The sequence below is a fragment of the Trichosurus vulpecula genome, chromosome 1, assembly GCF_011100635.1.
Source record: "Trichosurus vulpecula isolate mTriVul1 chromosome 1, mTriVul1.pri, whole genome shotgun sequence".
NCBI classification, from domain to species: Eukaryota; Metazoa; Chordata; class Mammalia; order Diprotodontia; family Phalangeridae; genus Trichosurus; species Trichosurus vulpecula.
In genome coordinates, this window is record NC_050573.1 from 495,482,273 (window position 1) to 495,507,975 (window position 25,703).

The following is a 25,703-nucleotide window of genomic DNA, read 5'->3' on the forward strand; positions in this document are numbered from 1 at the left end:
GCTGGTAATTCTAGCTGCTTTCATGTATGTTAAAATAGAGGAGGCATCCTGTTGATCACTCTGGATATTGGTCAGTATGAAATACCTTTGTGGAAGAGGTTGACCACTTTTAGGGAAATTCTAGACAGGAGTACTATTAAGCTTTGTTTTAGAGATTTCCCTGGAGTTTTACTCCAAGATGAGGACAAAGTCAAAGAGAAAAGCAGACCTCATCCACATATAATTCTGGTGCTTGAGGGTGTCCTTCCCAGGAGTCAGAGTAGTTGCAACTTCGCTTGCATTCAAGAAATGGCATAAGATATACCACCTAGGAGCAGATTTGTCTCCTTCCCCATCTGTTTTTGTATGGCTATATGCTAAGCATGGTTTTTGCATTTTAAAACAAATGTTTCTGATATTTTGAATTGTAAAAACATTCTTAGCTTGGACAATACTAAAACAGGCTTTCAGGCCCTAGTTTGCCGACCCCTGATCTAGGAAATGGATGATCAGAAAAAGTGCACTGTGTTTGTAGCAAGAACATATATGGATGACCTTAGTGAAGCACATAATTGTAAAAGACCTAGAAGAAGGACCTAGAACATTGAGTAGACACCTCTACTACTTACTATCTTTGTTATCAGTAGCATGGCAATTAAACTCCATGGGCCTCAATTTCTTAGTTGTAAAATGAAGGGGTTGAAACAGATGGTCTTTAAGGTTGCTTTTAATTCTAAAACTAGTTCTCTGATCTCAATGGAAGATTTTTGGGCAGAAATATATAAGAATACTACAAGATGAGAGAATATGGAAGAGCTGTGAACCTTATCTTTGGAGGGATTATTCCTGTTGATGAGAACATGGATCCGTTCAAGAATTAAAGTACAAACTTTGTTAATGAAATGGAAAAAAAAATCAAAGGATTACGTGTTTAGGGAGTTGGTAGAACAAATAAATATTTTGCCTTAGAAACTATTGGAACACAAACATTGCTCTATAGAAGAATATGCTGACAGCATGCAAATTATTTTGCAAGCAAACACATTGTCTTCTTACTTATTCAAATGAATGTTTCCCTTTGGGAAAACCTTCCCTGCTTTAGGAGCAGTAATGTTTCTCCTCTAAACACCACAGAACTGGAAAAGTACCGAAGCTTCTGGTTTAAGTACTCAATGGTAATTTTCGACTGTATGATGTGGGATGGAAAGAAATAGTACTTGAATCCCTTCTTCAATCCACAAGCCACATAAGGGTCAGCTCCAAGGAAAGAGAGTTTCCACATTGCCCTGCTCCTGTGCTCTGAACTTAGCTACCCTTCAACAAGCTCCAAGAGACATTTTAACTTCTGTAATTCGGCCAAATCCATCTCTGTAGTAGAAGAGTCTCAAGGATGCCAAGGGTGGTAGTGATTTATTTCATGAGAACCACAGGTCCCTGGTAAATAGGCTTAGCTTCTGTTTGCCAAAGCTCCTAGAAGTGAGGTGAGGTTTGCTAACTGTGGTCAGGAAGGGCCCAATTTTGAATGATTTCCTGACCAATGTGTTGAACCACTCCACCTGGTAATTAAAAACAAAAACTCCAAATACACAACCCATCAAACACAGAAAACCCTTCAGGAAAGTCCTGCTAATGTCCGGTGCCTCACTTCCTTAACAAAGCTTGCTTGTAAATCTACTTTGATTTTCTTCACTTCTCCATAAATGAAACCATCATTTCTAACCCCTGGGATTGATTCTGCCCATCTGACAGAAAAAGGATGTGATTTATCCTGCTAAATATATTCATTGGGTTTCTTTTTTTTCTCCCAAGTACCTGTCCTTTCATGAAGTGCTGGAATTGATTCCACTGGGACCTAAGTTTCAGGGTGATGCACTTGTCCAAAGTCCCAGAGAAAGAAAGCTAGCGAGTGAACATTCAAATCTAGGCCCTCTGTCTGGCCAAATCCAGTGGTCTTTCCACTACATCATGTGATTTTTTGAGTTGCCTGCCACTATGATCTGTCAGTGAGTAGTGGATTGGCCTAAAGGAATCTAATGAGGTTAGACTGGTCATTCAACTTTCGCACATCTGCAACATGGCAGGGAAATTTTTATTTCAAAAAGACATGTTTATCACATATGTGCCCATTTGCCACATTGATATATGTTAAAATCAACTTGTTAACAGTAAAAATATAACAATACTGTTGCTATTGTTCAGTTGTGTCTGACTCTGTGACCCCATCTGAGGTTTTCTTGGCAAAGATACTGGAGTGGTTTGCCATTTGTTTCTCCAGCTCATTTTACAGATGAGGAAACTGAGGCAGAGTCCAGGGTCACACAGCTAGTAAATCTGGCCATATTTGAAATCAGAAAGGCATATCTTCCTGACTTTAGTCCCAATGCTCTATCTGCTGCACCACCCGGCTGCCTCACAAAGTGGTTGAACATTTTTTGGATTTTTCAGCTAGGTAGCAAAATAGATAGAGTACTGGACCTGGAATCGGGAAGACCCGGGATCGGGAAGACCTGGGTTCAAATCTAGCTTCAGAAACATACTAGTCATGTGTCCCTGAGCAAGTCACTTACCTTTTGTCTGCCTCAGTTTCATCATCTGTAAAAAAGGGGATAAAAGTAGCTACCTTCCAGCATTGTTGTAAGGATTAAATGAAATGATATTTGTAAAGTAATTAGCGTAATGTCTAACAGAAAGTAGGTGCTTAATGAATGCTTATTCCCTTTCTCCCATTAAGAGTCTATAGGAAAAAAACAACAACAGCGCTTGGCATAGTGGGCCTTAAAGTCAGGAAGAGCTGGGTTCATGTCCTGACTTTGGCACAGCCTAGCTCTGCGACTATGGGGCAAGTAACCAAACCTCTGGCATGTTTGGCACTCTCCCTAAGATTGTCAATTATGGCTGAGTTGCTGATCTGCTCTGGGAGAGGGACTTTGAATACCAGGAGCTCCCTGCATCAATGCAATCATAGATCTAGACCAAAATAAAGTAAAATAAAACAAAACAAAACATGAAGGGTCTGAAAAAAAGCTGGAATATTAGGATTAGCACTATCTTGGCTAAGACTTTGTTAAGTAAAAATTTGCAAAGTACTTGTGTCACGTGCTTCATGTGGACGTTACATCGCTCTCACAGTCCAATAATATCTAAGTACGGCCAAGGTGACTTAAGGATAGGACACTGACCTTTGCTCCTTATTTGATTGGCTTGCCTAGGTTGGAGTGAGACTTTGCGACTTATTTTTGCCTCAATTTCATCAGCCTATTGGTTATATGAAACCTTTTCTTTGTAGCTGAAACAGGATCTCTTTTTTTCTGCCTTTCCTCTGCTCCCCTCCTCCAGACAAAACACACACACACACACACACACACACACACTCACTTACTCACACAAAAACCCCAGCAGTCCCTGAGAACATCTATCTCTCTCTGCTGAAACCTCTAAACAACACTGAGGTACATTCTTAGAATTTCCCCCATCCTCTTTTTCCAGCATTCTCCAAAGAGCCTGATAAAGAATTGAGCTAAAGGCTGGAGGGAACATTTATCAAATCTGATTCTATTACAGACTCAGCCCAGCACACATCTGGAACTCATTTCCTGGTAGAGTGGACCATGAACATAGCAGGCAGACAGAACTCAGTAGAGTCTCTCCTGTCTTACTCCACATTAGCAGCCTCAAATGGTCAAATAATGAGAGCATGACTGAAAGTGAAAGTGTTTATGTGTTTATGTGACCACAGATATGTGCCTTCTGTGACAGATCTCTTATTTCACCTTGTATCTTCTACAGACAACAAATAGGAACTTGGTGATGAAACTGGGAGTTTGAGATGTTAGAGGAAGATAGATACATGAACAGAGAGGGAGGAGAGAAAGAGAGAGAGAGACAGAGAATCACAGATCAAGAGAAAGGTATGATGTACTTCTCTTTGAGGGAGAAAATATTTCCTCTCCAAGAGTTGGGCAAAATAAGACTTTAGAAAACTCTTTCACCACTGGTTTCTTAAACTTATTTATGGTTTTGTTAAATCTCTGGAGAATTGCAATGTCATATAAACTGCCAACTTCCTGGAATGTGAATTTACTCCTCTAAATCCACTCATCACAAATGTAATTGCCAAAGCTTAGATAAAGATACATATGATTTATTCTCTCATGGAACATGATGTAGTCTTATATCATAGTTATTTATGTCCGCCCAAAATCAGTTGAATTCAATTCGTATTTTTCAAAGTACCTATTCCAGATATGGAAACATTAAATCACAAATAAAGCCATTCTCAGAACTGAGAATATCTGGATATGAATTGCATCACTTACAAATACTGGCTGTGTGACCCTGGGCAAGTCATGACCTCTTGGTACTTCAGGGAACTATTTAAGACTTCCAGTTGAAGAACCATTACTTATCTTCATTGGTAAATGATTTTTTTTTGCTAGGAGCTCCCTGTTCCAATGAAATCACAGATTTGAGCTCCACTCCCTAAAAGAAAGAAATTTCAAGCTGGTTAAATGGTTCCACTTAAGTTCTTTTATGATATCTCATAGTATGGAGGTGACCCTGGGTTCTCAAAGGCTACACCAAAAGTATATTCTAGTGGGTCCTTCTAAACTGGAAAGGCTTTAAGTGAGGATCTGGCAATGGCTGATGTGTCTATCATCTGGGATTTAGCCTATCTGAATTCAGAGAGGCTCATCACAATTTTGATTACAAGGTGATAAATTTTGGAGCCACAAAACTCTAGAAGGCTTTCTACTAAAGCCATCTATGTCAGTAGGTAGTAGAATGGCCAACATGGACAAATCCTTGAAGTATTGAAGGATGGCCACCAGGGAGCACTGTGGGCATTAGCCAAGTTGCCTCTCACTTTCAATCAGTATTCTCAGACCTCAATTATCTATTTACAAAATAAAATGAAGTATAGCCTAAAACTAATCTGTATTAATGTACTCTCCCCAGCCCACCTCTCGATCAATGATAATGTAAAAAACAGAATTCAAGAAACTCTTATTTAAGCACATACAATTATGACTCTTAGAAATATCATAATCCATTCAAGAATTGTACTAGGTGCTTGGCACCCAAAGATGAAATAAGACTTAAGTGGATTTTCAGAAAACGTTATAATCTAAAACACGGAATAGTGTACATACACAAATAACTATGATACAAGACAGAACTATTAATTGCAAAGGTGAGGCCAAGAATAAGTGCTTTCAGAAATTTGAGAAAAGAAAGATCACTTGTAGAGAATAGAGAAGACACCGTGGAAAAGTAGTACACCTAAATTGTGTACTCAGAGAAGGGGGAGTTTTCAACAGGTATTGGGGGAGAGGGAGAGAGAAACAGAGGGAGTGAAATCCATCTCAGATATAATGTTGTTCCATGAGCCAGGGGAGAGAAAAGGGTAATTATTATCTGGGAATAGGCAGCTGAAGTTTAAGAAAAGATGTAATCTGAAAGGCCAGGCTGAGTCAGCGACCAAAGTGACTCTGGTACCAGTTTTCAAGGGGATGAGACAAGGGAACAAGCCAGTGATGATCAGAGTTCAGAATCTATTGATTCTCCTAACGATCAGGGGACCAAAATGAAGAGAATACAAGAGTTGTCATTATCCAAATTCAAATGGCTTCCCAGAAGCTTAGCTCTTTTTACTGCAAAGGCTTTCATTCTCTGATCCTGGATGGTGTTGTTGCTCCAAGTGGTCTTAAAGTAGGTGTCATCACCTCCAGCTGACATATCAACTCTGCAAGAGTTGTAGGCTCATTCATATGGGGAACAGCATGAACAAAGATAACAGAACTCTGAGAGGTGTGTGTGTGTGTGTGTGTGTGTGTGTGTGTGTGTGTGTGTGGTGGTAGTGGCAGTGCTGATGGTATTGTATGATCCAATCTGACTGAAACACAGAGTACATGAATCAGATTAATGGAAAATTAGTCTAGAAACATAGGTTGGCTCCTTGCCCTGTCTCCAATCCCTTGGTAGGATACTAATACAATAGTCTCATGTTTTCACAATTAGCCAGTGATTATTAAATCAAAGACTGGACACACTAAAACAAAAAAAGTTTTTGCATGCAACTAAAAAATAAGATACACAGGCAATGGGGCGTAGAAATTTATCTTGCCCTACAAGAAAGGAAGGGAAAAGGGGATGAGAGGGGAAGGGGGTGATAGAGGGGAGGGCTGACTGGGGAACAGGGCAACCAGAATATAAGCCATCTTGGAGAGGGGGGGAGGGTAGAAATAGGGAGAAAATTTGTAATTCAAAATGTCGTGAAAATCAATGCTGAAAACCAAATATGTTAAATAAATAAATTGCATTTAAAAAAAAATATGCTATTAAATAAGAAGAAGAAGAAAAAAAACATAATCCATTTTTTTTCATATAAAGGGTCTGGTTCTTTCCCCTAGTGTACCACCTGGAATATTCCCCTCTCACACATGGGCATACAGAACAGCTACTCCAAGGTTAATATTTGAAATAATGTAAGAATTATGGCTAATCTAATTCACTCAAAAGTCAAGACCTCACCCCATGATTTCATTGGTCTTCCTTGAGAATGAAGGATAAGAAACAACAACAAGGCAATAGTCAGCCCAGCCCTATCTCTATTCCTCTGTTTCCTGTCCAGCAGTAGCAATAGTGTGTTGATTGGGAGTGGTCATCAAAATATGCAAATATAGATCCACGTAGGAATGCAGATAGTTAAAGAAATGAGAAGCACCTAGAGATAAAATAACATGGTACACAATAAGAAATATTGTCATTTTTTATTTTTCCTTATGATCTCTTAGAGCGCATTAATGATGCTGGATCCATATAGTTCTTTCCAGGGAAGACAGCCTGAAAAGATTTCCTACTTACTTTACACTTGTGTGAGGCTTTGGTCTGGTGGTCTCATGGAACTTTAAGTCTAGGAACCCTTTTCTAGCATATATTTAAAGGTATCATGAAAGGCATTCTTAGTTAAGTAAGTCCTAGAGCTTTGACTTTCAGGTTTTTCCATTTCATGATATCTGTGTCTTTGGGTTTATCAAACACTATACCACTGTGTTTACTTGCTTTTGTATGTTGTTTATCTAATTTGTTCCACTGATTGCTTCTTTTAAACAAACTATTTTAATGATTACTGCTTTATTTGAGATCAGATACTGATAGATCCCCATCTTCCCCATTTTTAAAATTAAAACTCTTAAGATTCTTGAACTCCATATGAATTTTATTATTTCTCTAGGTCTATAAAAACATCCCTTTGAGAGTTTGGTGTAACACTAAGTAAGCTACTTTAAGTAATATTGTCATTTTTATTATATTGGCTTGACCTATTTGTTGCTCAGTCATGTCTGACTCTTCATGACCCCATTTGGAATTTTCTTGGCAAATATCCCAGAACAGTTGGCCATTTCCTTCTTCAGCTCATTTAATGGATAAAGAACTGAAGCAAACAGGGTTAAATGACTTGCCCAGGGACACACAGCTAGTGTCTGAGACCAGATTTGAACTTATGAAGATGAGTCTTCCTCATTCCAAGTCCAGTGCTCTGTCTACTATGTTACCTAGTTGCTTCGGCTTGACCTATCCATGAGCAATTAATGTATCTCCAGTGTGTAAGTAATTCCCTAATAAGATCAAAAATCTAGACCAACTCCCTCATTTTATAGATTATGAATATGAGGCCCAGAAAAGTTAGGTGGTGGATCACAGAGAACAGGTCACCAACTCCATTGCCTTGGGTTGGTTCTTCCCTTAAAGTCAGGGTGATACAAAAAGAGCAGACAGACTGGAGCAAAAATTACAAAGCACTTAGCTGGGCAGAAATTTGAATGGTGAAGGACTAGAGAAGCTCCTTGACCTAGAATCTATAAACTTAAAAAAAATCTCTAAATTGTAATCCTGTGCATTTTTAGCTTATCCACTTTAAAAAAAATATTATTCTGAGAAGAGTTCCATAGTTTTTACCAGATTGCCAAACGGATACATGACAAAAAAGAGTTAAGACTCTCCAGTCTGGAGGGAGGAATGGCAGGTATGACAGGGGCCTCGCTCTCCTCCTGGGTCTTCATTTGGCTCCATTCTGTGGGTCTGCTACTGGAGAAGCCAGAAGGAGTGAAAAATGAACAAGCCATTCTGATAATTAGCCATAAGTTAGGATCACAGGTTCTAGCTAGAAATAGAGTGGAGATCAAGGAAAAGTAGGCAGAGGAGGAATCATAATTTTCTTTCTGGAAGGCCATGAACAGAATCACTTTGGGGTTGCTTGCTCACTCCAGCATAGGAGATACTAACATTTTGCTGGAGTTACTGGACAGATACATCTAAATTTAAGCTCTTAAACAGTTTTTCTAGAACTTCTGGGCTTGGATGATACCTATAAAGGTGGCTAGGCAGTACGGTAGATAGAGCACAGCACCTGAAATCAGGAAGACCCAAGTTCAAATCCAATCTCAGACACTTACTAGCTGTGTAATCCTGGGTAAACCTCTCTCCGCCTCAGTTTTTTCAATTGTAAAATGGGCATGATGATACTAGCTACCTCCCAGATCAAATGAAATAATAGTTGTAGAGGTCTGGCATTTAATAAATGCTTGTTCCCTCTCTATATGGTTTTTGGACCAGTTGGCTTGGGGAGGAGTTGTAGGTGGACAATTCACATAGTAACTGTTTCATTAACTTCTAGTCCTACCTTCTCGGGGGGCAAGCAGAACAAGATGGATCTTTCTCTTACGGACCTCTAAATATTGAACATGTTACCCTTCTCTCCTCACTGCCCTAGTGTGTATTCCATTGCCTTCACATACCACAACTTGTTCAGCCACTTCCCAATTGAAGGGCATCTCCTCAATTTCCAATTCTTGGCCACCACAAAACTAGCTGCTATAAATATCTTTGTACAAACAGGTTCTTTCCCCCTTTTTCCCGCCACTTACTTTCAAACACATCGTCTCCTTTGATACTTAGAAAACTCTCAAAGCAGACACCAACTGAATAACAAGGTTTTGAGAAGGTTAATTACTATTCTAGACAAAATCTTACTGTTTTCTCCCCAACAAACTTTTCAAAAATAACACCCAATATAACTCATGTGCCCTCCTTCTCTCTATCTTCCCTCAACTCCCAATGAGCTAGCACAGGTTCTATGACTTTTGGTGAGTCAGAATCCTCTCCTCTTGTTGAGTTGTTTCAGTTGTGTCCAACTATGTGACCCTATTTGGGGTTTTCTTGACAAAAATATTGGAGTGGTTTGCCATTTCCTTCTCCAGCTCATTTTACGGATGAGGAAACTGAGGCAAACAGGGTGACATGACTTGCCCGGGGTCACCCAGCTAGCAAATATCTGAGGCTGCATTTGAACTTAGGAAGATGAGTCTTTCTGGTGCTCTATCTACTGCACCTAGCAGACCCTTCTCCTCTTACAAGCCTTTACTAATTTCTTTTATAAACCAGTCACTTTAAAACAACAAATATGCTGTTGTATGTCAAGATTCTATTGAAATATTATTGTTTATTGGTTTGGTGATTGGCTAAAGGTTAAAAATAATATCAATAGCAACTTCCGATGTTAAATCACTAAAATAGTGTTTTGCAACATACCAAGAGTCAGAGGAAGAGCTGTTTATTAAAGGGGTACATCATGACCTCAGATAAGAATTGTGGGAAGGTTCTTCCAGATGCCATAGATACTTTGGGAAGATGCAACTAGCTTACTAAATCATTAGAGGAGACAGATAAAATCCCTCTCTGGTCTTTAAATCATCTGAAGAGTAGATTAATCTAAAATAGCTGGTGAGAGAAAGCACTTGGGGAATATTTGGAAAATGATCACTAACCCTGTCTCTGAAGATGAGAACTTGCTTAGATAGGTTGAAAAATTAAGAAGTGGAGGAAGTTTGCCAAGAGACAGAGTGGAACATCTGATTAATAAGAACAAAATATGCTTGGAAAAGGCAGAGATTTCCCTGACCAAAGGACTATGCCTGTGTGAAGCTAAGACCCTGATCAGCGACATGCTCATGTCTCCTTGGGGAAGAAAAAACTGAGTTTGTAATTGGTTGGGATATTGGTGTAAAAAAAGGGAGGAAACTATCAGAAGCCTTAAGGACCAACTTTTAGACTTGAGCATAGTCCAAAGTTTGCTAATTCTGAAATCGAATATGAAGGATGCTTACAAAGACCAGAAAGACAAATTGGTGCGGGGGTGCTGTGGACTGTTTTAGAGAGGATTCTGATCCCCCAAATAGCTAGACTTGGGGCTCAGAAGCAGATGGAAGGAGTTTGTAATGATTTTATCTTTAGTAATTTTTTTCACCATCAACTGCTCAAAAAGCACAAAGCTTATCACACAATTCACTATTCTTGGACCAAAAAAGCTTAGAGACAGTTTAACCAACATCGATAATTGTGCTAAGTTGACCAAATGGTTTATTCATTCCAAATCATTTTACAAAACGCACCAGCATTTACTGGTAGATAGATGTAAATAAAGTTCCTTGTTCCATGGTAACGTAGATTATCTGTCCCAATTAGAAGGCAACACTGAAGAATTAAAATGGGCTCTTATGTAATAAATAGCTTCTTGACTATAAACAGATGTCAATTTTTAAAAATTTAGAACTTGGATGTGAAATAATTTCCATTCAGTTCAAAGTTCAGGCCTCTCTTGTGTAATGTAAATTCAGTAAACTATATTTGTCCATTCCCAAGAAATACGTTATTAAAAGGACCAAATGGAACAGGCATTTCATAACACAGTTAACTGTGTTATTTGTAGGAGAAATAATTTACATACTCTTTCAAGGTTCCAAAGTGCTTTACATGTATTATCTCCTTTGCACCTTATAACAAACTTAGGAAGAAGGTATTACAGGTTTTATCTCGTTAAAAGTAAGAAAACAGAGACTCAGAAAGATTTGCCTGATGTCACACAGCCACTAACTGTGAGAAATGGGATTTGAATTCTTGTTTTCCAGGTTCCACACAAAGCATTGTATTTACTAGTATGTTCACCTGCAGATAGTGTGAGATGCAGGTAGGATGATGAAATATAGAACTAAAGAAAGTAAAATACTTTTTAAAAAATCATGCAGATCCTCATTAGGCCCATAGTGTCACAGAACTTGTATTTTAAAAAGGCCTCAAAGGTCATCTAGTTCAACCTTCTCATTTTACAAAGGAAAAAAACTTATCTGTGATTTCCATTAGATAGTAGGAGTCCCTTGAAAACAGAAACTGGTTTTTAGTTTTGGGGTTTTTTTGCCTTTCTTTGTATCCTTGGTACTCAGTACAGTGTCTGGAACATAGTAATGACTTAATAAATATTTATGAATTGACCTGGAGAAATCCCTCTACCGAAGCAGATCAAATCCATTTATAACTTAGTAGATGAGTTCTAGAATCTTGAGGCATATAGAGATTAAATGATTTGCTCAGGTTACATAGAAAGTAAATATCAATAGTGGGATTTGAACTCAGGTCTTCCTAACTTCAGATTTACCACAATCGTTAAGCAGTGTTCCTTCAATTAAGATAAACAACCATATTTCAGGGAATTAAACACTATATTCTGAAAAGAAACCTCTGAACCCACTAGAAGAAACTTGAGTTTCTATATAGATATGGGTTGACTTGCATGATCTCTGAGATCTCTTAAAATAATGAGATTCTGTGATGTTCTTTTCAAGTAAATAAAAATTCCTAACTGGAGTAATACCTGAAAAACACTCAGATTGTTCCCCTCCTACATTTGATCAGATATGTTATTCTAAGAGCCAAATGCATACAACTGACTGAGATAATTTCAATTTCTGTTTTCTTAGATATTATGGAAGCCCACACTTTGGGCTTCCACACATTTTATATTCAATGCACTTTAATGATTGTGACACATGGCACAGTGGAATAAAGAGACCGTTTCTAATTGCCCTTGCAGTTTGCAAATTATTTGAAAGTACATTACTTTATGAAACTCGATATTAAAAGGTGTGCTTTTTTTTAAAGTGCCCAATGGTTTCAAACTGTTTTCTACATTAAAATCAAGGAGTGTGTCATATACCACATTCCACACTGTACACTGGAACCAATTTCATCATGCTTGCATGTTCAAGGTGTGGAAAGGGGCTTAAAATAAGCTGGATATCATATTTCTCTCAATAACAGAGGTTATAAAAACCCAGTGAGGTTAAAACTATATTATATTCCACATATATATTTTAAGTTATTTATTTATTACTTTCCATTTGCAAAGGTTGCCCCATGCTTAAAAAAAAAGACCTCGGGGCACAGCTACACCTTTTTTTTTTTTTAAGAAAGAGGAGCAAAATTTAATGAATCAATCTAGTAGCAGCTGATGGCCAAGTTCATTGTGCATTGAGCACAAGCTAGCCAGAATCATCTTGGATCTATAAGTCAGTCAACATGCCCTTAGGATCATACATTTAGGGCTGAAAGGGAATCCCAGGGGATTTGTAACATAACCTTCTCATTATGAAGTTTAAGATATTAAGGTCTGGGGAGGGTCTCTAAGGAGGAAAAGATTGGAAGTGGACAAAATACATAAGAAGCTAGCCCTGTTTCACATAGAAGATCTGCCCAGTATGGCTAAATATTTCCTTCCAAGTAACAATAGGGACAAATAGAACTAAATATTTCATCTTCATTGTGCCCCAGTGAGAAGCAATGAATGTTGGAAGATAGAATTTTAAGTCTTTTCCCTCAGTAGAGTTGTAAGTGCCTTACAGGTAGGGGAGGATTTCATTTCTGTTTTTACATACCCTAGTGTTTATCAGAGGGCTGTATGCAAAGCAGATAATTAAGTGTTTGTTGAATTGGGTGATGGCAATGGATTAAATGCTGTGCCTGGAGTCAGGAAGACATGAGTTCAAACCTGTACTCAGATACTTACTAGCTGTGTCATCCTGGGCTGTTCACCTTACCTCTTTGCCTCAGTTTCTTCAACTGTAAACTATAAAATAATACTTACCTCATGGGGTTGTTAATGAGATATTTGTAAAGCACTTAGCATAGTGCCTGCCCCATAGTAGGTGTTGTATAAATACTCATTCTTTCTCCTGTGGAAAATAAAAAGGTATTACCATGGGGGCTTGAACAGGACACGCACAAAGCTTACCCTTCCTGATTCCAGCCATGTACGTGAGCTTGGGCACTTTAAGGATGATGAATTCCATGGCCATGTGTAGCATTTCACTTTTGAGGTGTTGGGGCACCCTTTATTGACCCCTGAGCAGGAAGAGTGATAATCTTTTAAAAAGAAGTGATTCCACTCCAGGAATGGAAGTAGAACTATGTAACTCTGAAAGTTCCCGTGAGGAAGAAGGGGGAAGGGCATTCTGGTGATCATGCAACTATGAGCACATGGCAGCTACGGTCCAGGTGTTGCCCAGCTGAGCCTGATTCTGGGGTTGGGGCTACCTTTTCTTTGTTCTTTCCTGATTGTTGGTGGATGATCATGGATCCTACAATGAATGGGTCTAGACTGGCAGGTCATGTTGTGAGTTCAAAGGGTTACAGATAGGTAACTGAGGCCAAGAGGAATGAAATGAGAGTGGCATAGTAATAGAGGCAAAATTTAAGCCATGTAACTCTGACTCCAAATCCAGTAGTCTTTTTTTACTAAACCATAATTACAGATAACTTTAAAGTGCTTGTTTTAAAACCATTTTCATCTTTTGTGGTTTGTATTTCCCTTCATCATAGATTATGAGGCACCTTGGATGGGGTCTGGGGTGGGGGTGGGGGGAGAGACCAAGAGAACAGAAAGAGAGTGAAATGGGGTGGGGGGCAGAGAAAGGCAGAGACAGAGAGAGACAGGGAGAGGGAGAGAGACAGAGAGAGAGAGACAGAGAGAGACAGAGAGACAGAGAGAGAGAGAGAGAGAGAGAGAGAGAGAGAGAATATGATAGGAGAAAGCAACAGAAAGAAAGGAAACAGAGAGAAGTGTGACAGACAGAGTGGGGTAGGGGTGAGACACTATGGGATTTGTTACATCTTGGGCATCAGCATATTTCAGGTGTTATTCTGAAGAAATGAAACTCCTACTAAACTGCTGCACAGGTGAAAAGGTTACATAATCCTTATAGACACTCTCTCAGACACTCTGAGAGACCCACAACTGCTGCTGCTATTAAAAATAAAAACTGCCAAAGGCTGTGGTGACTCATTGTAGGTTAATGCCTTTCACCTTTTCCACCAGTGGTACAGCCAAAATATTTTTCCACCTTTATGACTCACCTCTTTCCCAGGCCTGTTAAATTAATAGCAGTTCAAATCTTGCAGACACAGACACACAGACACACACACAGACACACACAGACACAGACACACAGACACAGACACACACACACGACAAGACTGAGTCAAATCATTCCACCCCCACCCCACCTCCACTCCCATGATTTACCTGACAAACCTGGATTTTTCCCTAGAGGTTCCCAGGGGTACATTTAATTTTCCCAGCTTGACTGAATCTGGATTTTAGCATTCCAATGAAAAATACTCTTTAAGATGTGTAAGTTTTTTTTTTTAATTTACCTATTCATTAATTGAGCATGGAAAAAACCATATCTAAGAAATATAGAGAACCTAAATCTAATAGTTTAAGTTTTATGGGGAAGGGAATCAGCATTTATTAAGTCCTAACTACATGCCAGGCATTGTACTATGCCCTTTACAGATATGCATCTCATTTGATTTTGGAAACATGTTCTTTACAACAACCCTCTGAGGGTAGGGATGAAACAAATATTCACATTTCACAGATGAGGAAGCTGAGGCTTCCATTATCAAATATTTGTTAAGTGTCGGCCAAGATTCTAACCATCATCCCTCCTGACTATAAGGCTTTTAAACCATGCTTTGAATGCAGCAGGTCAGGTTGAGGCAATACCATTTAGCTTCACCATTCAAGGCCTTCTGCAGCAAAGTTCTGGCCTGGGAGCCAGGAAACTGGGACCCTAACCCCCTTCTCTACAACAAAATTCTCTCTGTGGCCTTGGCTAACTTACTTCTCCTCTCCTAGGATCTTTTTTTTTCTCATCTGCAAAAATAAGGTGTTAAACCAGATGATCTCAAGTCCGTAGATACAGAAGGGACTTCAGAAACCATGTAGTCCAATCTCCTTATTTTATAAGTGATGAAATGAAGGCACAGGAAAGTTAAATGACTTGTCTGTGGTAGTACCAGTAAGGATGAAGGTAGGGGTTTTAACTCCGGTTTTATGATTCCATGGTCACTGTACTTTCCTTTGCATTCAGATTCTAATCTAGCCTTGAGGTGCCTCCTCCCCTTTCTCTTACTGTTTTCCTTGCTAACTAACTGCGGGCTTTGGGCAGATTCACTGTCTCTCCCAGGGATGGGGAACCTGCTGCCTCGAGGCTACATGTGGCCCTCTGGGTCCTCAAGTCCAGTCTTTTGACTAGTCCGAGTTCTACAGAATAAATCCTTTTATTAAAGGAATTTATTCTGTGAAGTTTGGATTCAGTCAAAGGGCCTGAGGACCTGGAGGGCCTCGAGGCCACAGGTTCCCCAGCCCTGATCCGGCCCAAATCCACCTGTGAATTGTTGTTGTTGTTTAATTGTGCCCAACTCTCTGTGGCCTCATTTGGGGTTTTCTTGGCAAAGACACTGGAATGGTTTGCCATTTCCTTCTTCAGCCATTTTATAGATGAGGAAACTGAGGCAAACAAGGCTAAGTGACCAGCCCGTGTCATATAGCTAGTAAGTGTCTAAGGCTGGATTTGAGCTGGCACTCCATCCACTGGCTGCTAGCCACAAATTACTACATACATTTACTGTACCTGCACCTTTGCTCATAATTTACTATACACTGCTTTACATGGTGGATTATCATGCTATGTGCCCATCCTATCTATCTTCTTAATACGACTGTAAGCACCTTCAGGGCAGGGAATTCTGCTCTAGACTCCTTGATGTTACATGTGGCAGCTGAAGCAATAATATATCTAATCACAATAATGTGTAGTGATGCTTGTTCATATATAATATAATTCATATATAACGTGAATATATAATTTACATATAATATGAATATAGAATATCTGCGTACTGAGCAATTAAGTCTTTTGAGGATGATGTTATATATAATACACAATAATACCGTATAATATGACATGAAATTATGTGATATAATATATATATATATAATATATAAAGAAAAGGAAGTCTGTTTTTGTATGTGCAGTTTTCCGTGGTCTAAGACAAGCTCCCATACCAAATGGTTGATCAGAGACAAATATTTTCATTGTATCCTCTCTCAATCTCTTTGTCTCTGTCTTTGTCTCTCTCTATCTCTCCATCTCTGTCTTTGTCTCTCTGTCTCTGTTTCTTTCTTTGTCTCTCTCTCTCTCTCTCCCTCTCTCTCTCTCTCTTTCTCTCTCTTTCTCTCTCTCTCCCTCCTTGTCTCTCTGCTCCCCCCGCATTTCTTCTCCCCTCTCATCTTTCCTTCATTTCTTGTCTATCTCCTTGTCTCCGCATGTTTATGCAGATGGGATGCTCAATTTGTCTCATACTTAAAAGACTCCCTCAAACCCTGTTTTAGTTAGATTATGGCATCTTTAATGACAGGGATACTGGCTTTCTTTCCTTTGAATAGACAATGAAAATGGTATAATTGTGCATACAGGCGTAGGGACTGAGAGTGCTTTTGCTCCCTTAGCCAAGCTTAAAAGTCTTAAATTTCAAGCTCCATTCTGAAGGCTTCAGTTCCCACTCATTTTGGAAATGGACATCCATGGCTGCCTTGGACTTGATTCAATAAAAACAAAACCCATCATAAACAAAGATCCCTCTTCTCTTATTCTCCTAGGCCTGAATCTCACCCTGCTTCCCAACCCTTCTCCACCCCCATCCTCTGCCTCTCTCTCACATCTCCTTCTCTTTGAACTTAGCTGAGAATTTAAGAAAAGTCATACCTTCACTCTGTTGTGTTTGTATCATCTCCCCTCCCCCACCCCTAAACTATTAGGTAACAGACTGAGCTTTATTTCTGTGTGCCAGAGCAGCAGACGTGCTTTCAGAAGTCCTAATTTCTTTAAGGACAGCCATACCTTCTGCAGATTGAAAAAAAAAACAAACAAAAGTATTTAATGGATTTATCTGGCATGTTCAAGGTTCCAGAGAGGGAAACCAGGGGACTTGAAGTCCATAGATCAAGAAATCACAGAATCTCATAGCTGGAAGGGACCTTAGGGGCCATTTAGTTAAGTTTTGAACTCCATGAGCTAGAATAGCCTCTATAGCATCACCGAAAAGTGTTCATTTAATCCTTGTTTAAAGGGCACTCCCTACTGGGCCCATCACATATTAAATGCTTTACAAATGTTTCATTTATCTCTCTTTGATCAAATGAGATATTTGTCAAGTGCTTGGCACAGGGCCTGGCACATAGCAGGTATTTAATAAATACTTGCTTTCTCTCTCTCTCTCTATCTCTGTCTCTCTGTCTGTTTGTGTCTCTCTGTGTTTCTCTCTCCCTCTCTAACATCTAATTATTGGAATCCGTAGCCAATTCCACTTTTGGATAGGCTTAAGTATTTGTTCATTATTCGTCAGTCCACTAAGCTGTGGAGAAAGTGATCAATCATGAATCATTCATGCAATCCTAATTCATAGTAACATGTCATTAACATGTGGCAGAGCCTCACTCATTGAAATTCAGCTCTTTATTGTGTGAATTATCGTGATTAAAATTATTTCAACCACGAACAATGCATGTGTCATTTAAATGATGGCCTGGCATAGCACAGTTACCTCATAACGCCACTACGGATATCAAGGAGAGCTTTGTGTAAAGCATGTTGGGACAATCAAAGTGAAAAGGGACTTAGTAATTAATTAGCAAGAAGACAAGACTAAAATCCAGGTTGTAGTGGATATATCCCTTCTCCTCCCCCCAGTCAAATTGAAGTTTCCTGAGGACAGGGACTGAGTTTTATCTTGTATTCTTACCTCCTAGAAGTGTCTTGCACATAGTAGGCACTCATCAATGCTTATTGGATTGGATTAGGACAAATAAAACTTCAGTGTGGAAATGAAGGGAATCTGTAGAGATGAGCCTGGTGCAGTAGAGTTTACTGTGGTAGTTCTCAAACGTTTTTGCTCACGGCACAAGGTCTGTGAGGAATCTTCTTCTCCCCCATTGCCCCACTTCTGCACTGGGGTGCATCTTTAAAGTGGTCATTAGTGTGGAGAATCCCATTCTCATCCCTTCAAGTACGTTAGAAGGGAAAGCTACCCCAGAAGTTGGCTCCATGGCACCAGGGCCCAGCTGCATGGAAGCCAAGGCCAATTGCACTTTGCCTCTGAAAGACTTGGAGGTATGATGCAGATATAGCTGTCTAGAGAGGGAAGAATTATGCTTCCCCCAACAGATCCTTAGGTCAAAGTCAAGAGTCTGCAAACAATCTCAGGGCTCAAAGCACTAGAATCTATATTTGTTAATATCTCTCATAATACTATTGTGAAAAAGTTTGTAATATGTGGGCCAGAGTGCAAAATAATTACATGCATTTAGGACAGATTGAATGGCTGAGCCCTTACTAGTCATTGCTTGGCAACAGCCTGTCCATATCCACTTCATGCCTATCCCTTGCCCTCTGGGTGTTGCTCATCTTTAGTTTTTCAGGTCTTAGTAAAACTTTCCTGTTGAAAAGATGGGAATTTTCTATTATGGAAAGCTTTGGGCCAATAAGAGTACTTTGTACATTTTCTAAAGCAATCTATCCCACTCTCCTCCTTTTCTATGCTGGGCCTAACTCATTGTCTGTCCCAGGCATACCAGCTGTTAGGTAGCTCTATAAACTCTGTCTATCCAAATGCCCATTGAAATCTGAGCAATCAACATTTTTCATCCATTTGGTATTTCCTTGGTAGATGAGAGGGCCAAACTCCTTTGAGTGATAAAAGAGCTTGTCCGGGAGGCTCTGGAATGTTTTGGGGTTTAATGTAACCAATACAATGTCATCCATAAATAGGAGCATATTGAAGAACCTCACCAGTGACAGGAAATCCCTCCTTAACTGGACTGGATCCCTTCCATTCCATGGTGAATGGTGTGCATATGTGCACATATATGGTATGCATATACCTCCCCGTTTTATGGTTTCCTGCGGTTTATTATCAGAGGGTTGTTGAACAGGTTTACTTCTAATGTTGTATCTTCTTAGTAATCACAAGTAATCTTGATATATGGTTGGGACACACTTGGTTATAAAAATCCCTATAAAAGAGCATAAGGTTCTATTGAGTCAATTTTTAAAATAATCAACTAACAATAGGTGTTATTCCCCAATAATGAGATCTCACATTCTCTATCTTTCATTCTGTTGTAAGATGGCAAAGGTATCGTCCATTGGGAAACATTGATTGGGAAAACCTGCTTGTTTCCCACAGATGCCCTCATCAAGGATGCCCTCAATTCATGTTTGATGAACCTGATAAGTATTTTGCATAATCAGGAGAGTAGTAACATGTATGTCGACAGTTAATGCTTTCTTAATCACATTGCTTTGGAATTTTTTTAATGCCTGTGGTATCTTCCCCCTCCTTGAGACAAACACTTTATGAATATTATCTCATTTGATCAAAGAGAGATAAATGGATAGAACATTTATCAAGCACTTAATATGTGATAGACCTAATAGGGAGTGCCCTTCAAACAAAGATTGAATGACCAGTCATCTGTGATGCTATGGAGGGTATTCTAGTTCATGCAGTTTAAAACTTAACTAAAACATCTCCCAATGCCCTCACAATTATGATGCTTCCAGCATGAATCTCCTCTATATATGCCTGATCCAATCCTGCCTGTTAAAATATAGCCAATTGATTTCTTCATGATGTTGTTTGGTGTTTACTGCATTCAGCATGTAACGCTTTTTGAAAACAAAGTATTTGTGATATAAAGGCCTGAGGCTTCTATCAAGTCCACAAGTATTTGGTCTCTCTTATTTCTTTTTTCCTGAACCATGTTTTCTCATTGTCACCTTTTCTCATCTTTTCATTAAAGTCAATAAATACTGGAGTGTTTATTGATTTGGACATTACTGAATTGGACATTACTGAAGAACCTTAACTATAAAGCTCAGGACACAAGGAGTCAGGGTCATGTAGTACATGCTTACTTGGGGACTTTCAAGAGGATGGAGGTCAGAGTAACCTCCAGATGCCTGTAATTGAGCTATAGGAGCAGATAAGTCAATAGCCTAAGTGACCTAAAGGTACCACATACACTGTGGTACCCTTAAAGAAGCCTGAAACTAATGTTCTTATCAGCACCACTGCAAAAGACAGAGTCAGAGCAGCAATCAGGCATTCCCAGCAATTTGGAACATAGGTAGGTTATGAGCAATATAATCTAACAACATCTCAGCAGAACCTACCCCAGCAGGGGACTAATACCAGGCTTTGTGCAAGGGAAAGAAGACGGAGAAGGGACAAAGCCAGAACTCATGTTGGGTCAGCTGAGGAGTCAGAACCAGGGATTCTGATAGAAAGGAGGGCCTAGCCCTGACCACCTGATCTAGAACTGTAGTAACAGCAACATATGTAATACAGATAGAATAGGACCACACCTACCCACCCCATCTGAGAGGAAGAGAACTAGGACCTAGAACAAAAGTCCCAATCCAGAGGTTGATCCTATAGCTATGAAGAAACAAAAAACAGCACTAAAATATAATGAAGAACTACTCTAGGTTAAGAGAAGCCCATGAAGTAAACCCAGAAGAGAGTAACTCCACAACGGATAAAAGTCAAGCCTCAAAGAAAAGAATGGCTTGCCAATAAGAATTCCCAAGATTAGCTTGAAATGTAGTGAGAGATAGAAACTGAAATTATATGTGAAGTGAGAGATCTGGAGGAAAAAAAATGAATGGAAATGAGAATGAATAACTTGAAATGAAGATGTAAAACGTTGCCCAAGAAGGAGAACTCCCTGAAAAAAATCGAATGGAGAAATTAGAACTCAAAGGATACAAGAGATAAAAAGATAAATTAGGACAAAGTGAAGATACTGAAAGATTAGGAGAAACCATAAGGTGTATTCTATTTTTTTAATTGACTTGCAAACTGGTACAGAAAAGATAACTAAAGAATTCGCAGATTTCTTGAAAACCACGATCAAACAAGAAACCTAGATGCCACTGTAACTGGAGTCCCGAAGTCCATTGGTATGGAACTCTTTAGTCATTGGTGTCTATCGGTGCCTTACACTGGCATGAAGCGTGGGGGAGAGTTGATGACAGCTGGGGAGAGGAAAGGTTTGATCTGTGCAAGCTCCTGCGTCGCTTCTGCCTCTGCAGTTGCTTCAAGCACTTCCAGGCTTCTGCCTTCACGGTGGACAATGTTAATTCCACTTCAGGTTGCTGAAGGGAGAGTAAGACTCTGGGAAGAAGCTGAAATGACAAGAGCTAACACTCTCCATCATGTCCCTATTTTTACCTTATTGCACTAGAGACTTCTGGGAATTTCCCCTTAGGTGAGATCTGGGGACTCCTTTTCTCCTGATGAATCTGAGTTGCTTTGTTCCCAGTGGGAAAACTCCTTCACTCTGTATTATTGGTATGTATTTTCCTATGCATACCTTTTCTGATTTCTGTTTTAATTTCACTTAGATGTGTGACCCTGGGCAAGTCACTTAACCCTTAGTTTGTTTTATTTTTTTTTTGCCTTAGTTTCCTCATCTGCAAAATGAACTAGAGAAGGAAATGGCAAACCACTCTAGCATCTTTGCCAAGAAAACCCCAAATGGGGACATGAAGAGTTCAGTCATGACTGAAAAGACTGAATAACAACAATCAACTTGTATAAATGAGTTTCTTTGTTACTCGCCACGTATGTTCATTGTGGAACTGGTATTTGGTGGGAAGAGAGTCTTTGATTATAAAGCTCAGGTATTACTTTCCAATTAATGAACCATGATCAAAATTTTAGTTCGAACCTCAAAACTATATCCTCTAGATTAATAGTATTTGTAGAAACAGATTAAATATGATACTATTTCAGTAATCCCATTCTCTGAGGAGAGAAGACTGATGGCCTCTGACCCCAACTTCCTACTTCCTCTCCTGGAAAGAAACAAAGTCTATCTTGGAGAAGAGTTGGGGTTAGGGAAAAGAGGCTAGAAATGCCTACTCTGCTTCCCTTCAAGCCATGTGATGACACCCTCATGCTACATATGTGGGAGACAGCCTCACAACACCATATTTCAAGAAATCACAAAAGAAAAAACTGCCCGGAGGGCCGAGTGAGGACTGAAGACAGACGTGACTGAGTGGGAGACAACAGTGCTGGCTGGGGCTGAGACCCCCAACCTCGAGGTGTTCAGCAAGTGGAACACAGATGATATGCAGATCAGTGATATCTCCCTGCAGGATTATGTCAGTGAAGGAGAAGTACACCAAGTACCTTCTCCACAGGGTGGGGCGCTATGTGGACCAACCACTTTTGCAAGGCCCAGTGCCCCATTATGGAATGCCTCAACAAGCCCTTCATGATACATAGCCACAATAGAAGAAGTGCATGCCTGTGCACATCGTCAAACATGCCTTTGAGGTCATCTCTCTGCCCAAGGGAGAAAACCTATTGCAAATTCTTGTGAATGCCATCCACAGTGGTGCCCATGAACACTCCACCAGAGCCAGGTGGGCAGGGACTGTGAGGCACCAGGCAGTGGGTATGTCTCCTGCCTCTGGCAGGCGAACCAGGCTTCTCTGCACAGGTACCTGAGAGGCTACCTTGTGGAACATTAAGAGCATAGCTGAGTGTCTGGCCAATGAGCTCCTCGGTTCTGCTAAGTCCTCCTCTAATTCTTATGCCATCAAGAGGAAGGATGAGCAGGAGTGTGTGCACAAATCTAACCACTGATCTTGGTGGCCTCTGTCAACAATAAATGCTCTTTCACCTCTTTGTGGGAGTGGGGGTAGGGTACCTGGTTAAAAAAAAGTGAAAATAAGAAAAATCTAGTAGTCAGTTTTAGAAAGAAACTCCAAATTGAAGATATCTAGGAATACCCTAACCAAAATCCAGAACTTTCAAGTTAAAGAAAAATTTTTGCAAGTAGCCTGAAAGAATTTAACTATCAAGGAACTGAAGTCAGAATGACACAAGACTATGCTGATATTATTATAAAGGAAAGAAAAATCTTGGAATGGAATACTGATGGAAAAGAAGAAGACTCATAACCGAGAAAGAAAAGCTTATGTTGAAATGAGTATAATCCTAGGAAAGATGAACAGTTCACAGAAAAGAGGATTTTGAAACATTCTGCATGAAAAGAAGAAAACTGGGTATAAGCTTTGAAATAAAAACTCAAGAGGCAAAAGAAACAGAAATGTAAATACATCTGAGCAATTAGAAGAGGATGAATAACCATGGCACACTTACATTCTAATAGGGAAAAGAGATAAGTGTCCCTTCAGAATCAATTTATCTTCTAGGATCACAAAGAGGATAAAATAAGATGAACAGAGATCCCGTAGGTAGTTTTATTCCATATTATAAATTTTATACAAAGAAAGGGGAATGAAAATTAAGTACTCCAGGGACAAAATGAGAAAGTAGCACAATTACGCATAGATGCACATTATCCAATGCTTAAAAAGTGTAAGGATCCCAAGAATTATCAAAGCCTAAAGTTTTTATCTGAATTTGTTTAACTGATCAAAAATTGAAAAACTGAAGTGGTTTGGAACATGAAAAAGGAGGAATAGAGAACAACCTGACTCGATTATAGAGCTATAAGGTTAAAGAGATCCCAGTTAAAAACTTAGATCTACCTAGGAGCAAAGAGTTTGTAGGTTACCTCTCCAAATTATTTGATGAATGGGCTGCCATCAAATTTACCTAGATGAAAAATTACCAGCAACACCGCTAGCTATCTTGTTTTCTTCCCATATTCCGCTCCCTTTCCTCTGTCCCCACACCTTACAGATGACAAAATTAAGAGAACTTAAGTATTTAAGGATTTGCAAATAAAAAGTTCCCCTAGGCTTAGAGGCATATATTCTCAAGAAAATCAAACAATTTTAGAAAGAAAGAGACATGAAATAGATTTTCCAGCCAAGCTCAATGACTGAATGACTTTCTTTAGGCTCTTGGGACATGGACATGTACAGTACATTTTTTCCCTTGGCTGGACTGATAGGAGTGTGATTTTTTCCTTGCTTAAGGGCTGGTTAATGTGTCGTTCCCTAGGCAACTTTTCAATACCAACATCACCAAAGTTCATTTCCCCAGAGAACAGACATTCTCTGTGACTCCTTCTACTGGTCTCTACTACCAACATTCTCCTTGGCTTTCAATGAAAGTCTCTTCTTCAGGGAAAATTTGGAAACAAAAAGGAAAAAAAAAAGATCCCTAGGTCTCAGGTACAAAAATGAAAATTTCAGTATAAAGGGGAATACCTATTGGAATTCATAACATTTCCTAAATTCTGTAACATTTTCTTTAGAAGGTAATCCCCCAACTGCCCAGAAGGATTTTAGAAAACTGTTGGCTTTAGACTAACACTGAAAAATGTGAATTAATTTTAATTCCATAATTGGTCTCTGTGGTTGCTGTCAAGCTTGAAGGAAGGGATTAGCAAAGGGAAAATGTGTCATTCTCTAAATCAAACATCTTAGTCAATACCATTCTGTTACTAAATCCCTGTTTACCTAGTACATTAAATATAAGATGCTTTTTCAAACTAGTTTCTACTTAGAGGTTCCAATTTAACCCTCCTTTAAATCAGTTTCAAATGTATTTGGCTCAGTATCCACATTCACAATTAATTTAAAACTGAGGCAATAGTTGTCGAGCTTTCTACTCAAGTTTTAACTTTGTCTATGGCTTAAACTGCTGTGTCACAGCTCTCATTACATGCTATCCAGGGATGGGGAACCTACAACCTTGAGACATGTGGCCTTCTAGGTCCTCAGGTGTGGCCTTTTGACTGAGTCCAAATTTTACTGAACAAATCTTTTTATTAAGGAGATTTATTCTGTGAAGTTTGGGTTCAGTCAAAGGGCCTCACTTGAGGAGCTAGAGGGCCACATGTGGCCTCGAGGCCACAGGTTCCCCACCCCTGCACCATCTACCTAAGAAAGACAACTGGAAAAAAAGCTAAGCTTGGCCTGTGTCTCCCTATTAAGAGACATCAATTTTTATGCTGATGAACAGAATCCATTATCTTGGCCAAATATGCTGATATGATTTTATCTTTTTCAAACCTTTATATGTGTCAATTTCTGCAACATTCCAGAAGTTCATTGAAGAAATAAGTAAATGCAGAACAGTTTTATCTAACCAACCAAATGGGAAAGCCTAAGTAAATGAAAAATGTCTATTCCTCAGAAAAGTTCCCCAATCAACTTACTGAATTTATAGGCCATAAACTTTTGTCTTGGATCTTTGAAAGCACTTCTTCTTATAGAAAAAGTTTTCTTAATCTAGATTCCATGCACTTGTTTATTAATATATTTTGATAACTATATTTCAATATTTGTCATCCTGTGTATTATATTTTACTTATTTTATGAAACTATTCTGAGGAGTCGATAGGCTTTAGCATATTGCCAACGGGGTCTACCATGCGAGAAAAGGTTAAGAATCCTTGCTATAGACTATGGACCTGTCCATTGATGACTTGTTAAAAGAACAAAGACACCTCCTAGTTAAACAGCAGAAACTAACATTACCCTAATCCACTACAA

At 39.3% G+C, this 25,703-nt stretch overlaps 1 pseudogene; it reads left to right on the forward strand.

The window, feature by feature from the left end:
• LOC118840533 overlaps nucleotides 1-22,875 on the forward strand; it is a 79,480-nt pseudogene extending 56,605 nt beyond the window's left edge.
• Nucleotides 22,876-25,703: the final 2,828 nt, after the last annotated feature.